Source organism: Pongo abelii, chromosome 12 (assembly GCF_028885655.2).
Source record: "Pongo abelii isolate AG06213 chromosome 12, NHGRI_mPonAbe1-v2.0_pri, whole genome shotgun sequence".
NCBI lineage: Eukaryota > Metazoa > Chordata > Mammalia > Primates > Hominidae > Pongo > Pongo abelii.
Window position 1 is genome coordinate 110585528 of NC_071997.2, and position 3590 is coordinate 110589117.

At 34.4% G+C, this 3590-nt stretch overlaps 1 long non-coding RNA gene across 1 annotated transcript; it reads right to left on the reverse strand.

Annotated features, from left to right (window-relative positions):
- Positions 1–2834: 2834 nt before the first annotated feature.
- Positions 2835–3242, reverse strand: LOC134759719 (uncharacterized). The gene is made up of 2 exons (XR_010136351.1): positions 3110–3242; positions 2835–2905 (listed from the first exon to the last, which is right to left on the reverse strand). It is a non-coding gene; the product is annotated as an uncharacterized LOC134759719 (long non-coding RNA).
- Positions 3243–3590: the final 348 nt, after the last annotated feature.

A 3590-nucleotide genomic window follows, 5' to 3' on the forward strand; every position in this document is an offset into this window, starting at 1 on the left:
TTAAAAACTATGCCTAGTTTTGTCATAACGTAATATGGACTGACTCAAGATCATTACCACTTTTGAATGTTCTTAAAATCACCTTTTTATTCTTTAATATTAAAAATAATAAGAGTCTGGCCCATTCACATTTATTTCTAACTATAAAAGTTTTTCAAAGGGATGATTGCAAATTTCTAAGGTGTCTGATTTATTAGGATTTTAACATCTCACGTCTAGAAATAGATCTAGAATCTCACTTTCCTACTTCTACCAGTGCAGGATTCCTTTTGGCACTGCTCCTCACAGCAGACAGTTGTACTTGCATTTTCCCAGTGACAAGAAAAACAGTTCTTCAAAAGGCTCATGTTGTGTGGTTAGATATTATTAATTGTTACAACATTTTTTCTTAAAATGAGACAAACTTTAACATATTGCAACTTCACGCTATTCAACCTAGTTTTGCTCTTTAAAGTTATAGTGCATGAGGATATTCGTTTTCTTTATGGTAGTGCTTCAAATGTAGGAAAACTGTCACAATGGCTTTCCTATGTACCCAAATTAACTCATTATCTTACCAATAGCTCTTCCTCATTTCTAGTTGGGATTTAAATATTTCACCCTCCAGATTACCCTTCTCTAACACAACTTTAGTTGTCAATATTCTTAAAAGGTAGAACTGCAAATAAGACACAATAAATACTCAGCTATAACAAAAACAAAGAATAGTCAATATTTGTACATCCTGACTTTATTAACAAAGCCCTAGTTGCTATCTTATTTTTAGCAAGCCTCCCTTAAATCAAGTCCCATCAAGAAACTGTCATTTATTTCTACAGAATTGACATTACCAACCCCTATGGAGAGCTCCAAGTCTCTGCATGCAAATTAAGGCGATAGTTCCCATTCTGAAGTATATTATTGGGGTTTCCAAGTCCACACAAGAAATCTTGCAATACCTTACAAGGAAAATGTATCACCTTAACATCTGTTTGCATAAATCACATTATATCTTGTCTTGAAATGGACCCTAATCTTACGTCAACTTCTAATTTGTTCTTTTAGAATATCATATTGGCTTATCTTCACTCTGTATCTAACCAAGATAGTAGATTGTCATTACTAATGTCCTCATACTTTTCTCCAACCAGAATTTCTTTGTAGTTCATACAGTGTGTGTGTGTGTGTGTGTGAAGAGAGATAATGTGTTAGCCTATAGAGACAAATATAATTTCTATATGTAGTTACAAACACCTGTAAAATGAGACTACATGGAGCTTCTTCAAAATACACATGAAAATTTTTATATTTTGTTTCCTATCTGGTTGTAGGTCCTTAAAAAGCAAAATGATTATTTTTTTATGCTTATTTTGGATGAGGCTTGAGGCCTAACAGTTGTGCTGTCTCTCAAAGACATAAATGATAGTTTTAGGAGAATATGAACTCATACATAGTAAATAAACAGCAGTGAGTGGAATTAGATATTGGACAGCTTTGGAGGATTAATTTCTCAGAAATTCTCAGATGCTTCTTGTTGTCTCTTCTTATCTACAGAAGACTTGAACAGAATTACTCCAATCTTTTGCAAGAATACTGAGAGTGAATCAGCATTTGAGTAATGTATGTCATCATCAATATAAAATAATAAAGAATATACAGAAAATCAGCTTAGGACAGTGTAAAGCTTATTTTCCGTAAGGATGTGATAAGAAGCAGAGGGAGTCCTTCCTGTATGATATATCAAGGTGATAATGTGCCCCATTAGGACAATTTGTTTTATATTTCTTAAAATAGATATGACTAAGGAAATGACAGATGGAGGTCAGGAAAAAATTCATGAAGTCCTTCACCTTATATTCATAAATCAATGACTTGGTCCCAGAGAGTTGGCTAAAAATACATTTCTCTTTCAAATGAAGGAGATTAGGTTATGAAAAGAAGAATGTGTTGACTGAAATAACTGAGAACATCATCTCTGTCATTAACATTATAAGACAGCATTACATGAAACACAGAGTAAGTGAATTTTCTTCTTTTACTCATACTTTTCCAGAAACACAAACACTCTCTCTCTCTCTTTCTCTCTCTCCCCCTCCCTCTCTCTCTCTCTCTTTCTCTCTCTCCCCCCCCCCCCTCTCTCACACACACACACACACACACACACAGAGAGAGAAACATGGACACATACAGATGTTGACTTTATAGTTGAAGCCACATAAGTTACAGTTAAAAAAAAAAAATTGGATTCAGTTAAATGTTTGACCCCAGTATGGGAGACAGTTAAAGAAAAAAATAATTTAAATGAAAATGTACCAAGTATTTTCATAGAGGAAGAATTAGAAAAAGTATTCAGAAGGGATTATGTTGAAACAATACTAATGCCTGAAAAAAATATGCTTTAGGTATTTTTCATTCTAAGAAGTCAAGACCAGCATCAATTCCCAAAATATATCAGTATATAAAATGACAATCTTGGGTTGAGAATGCAATCTTTGAAGTTCAATGTGAAATACTGATTTTTAAAAATAATTACTTTTGAGATATAACTGTAACCTTTTAAACTTATAATCAGGTACAACCTAAACTATAATGAAGGCACTTAACATGTCAGGAAACAAGGAGAAAGAGTTCAAATGGCAAGGCAGCATTGTGAATTTCTAGTGAGATTTGCACTCTTGCTTCTATTTTTCACTGCATTCCATAAGCGTCACAGAAAAAAATTACTTTAAAGAAATGCATTCTACAGCTTATCATGCATGTTAGAGAAAACTCGTTTAATGCTTTTGTTGGCCATGATACTGAAAATAAGTCTTGATTGAAGCAAGCACAGTCATATATTGAAGTACACAAATAGACACGTTTGCTCGGTTTATTCTCCGGCCTTGCTGCAGGAATGCAAATGAGCTTTTCCAGACCCAGTTTCAAGCTGTCAAGTGACAAAAGAGGGAGGGGGCAGGAAAAAAATCGATTCGGTTAACCTAGCACAGAAGTCTACAGATTAATTACATTAAAGAAACTGAAAACAATGTGTTTTGGGGTTGGCAACTTGAAAGATTGGTGCCTGCAATACTCCTTAATATTATATAAACAAATGGAGCCTAATCAGTTGCAGAAACAGCAGTCACCATACCTGTAAAAGGTGTTTAGTGAGGTTTTTTGCTTTGTTTTCAAATAAATGAAGTGGGTACTGAAGACAGGAGCCCTTTTGCAGTTGCAGGCAGGATTTATATATTGCTTACTGAATGGTGACAGATTGGCATTGTGACTTCAAATGCCAAGTACGCATCACTATGCCTATTTTTTCTACTGTGATTCCAGAATCCTAGGAACAGAAAAGTAACTAGGTAGGCCTACATTTTGCTATGCCTACATTTTGCAAGAGAGACACGATCTCTGAGCCTTCTAAGTATGTGGGATGTCGTCTTTATTGTCTTTGGTTCACTTGAATAGATTAAACCCAATTTAATACCCAGTTGTTAACAGTGACTAATTCAGTATACTGAAAAAATTCTTAAGGATTATTTTGATTCTTTACCCAACTTTGACTCAAATATTGGGCAATTTACTTGTCTGTCAGCCACTGGATGCTGACTGAAGATCCAAGAAAGATT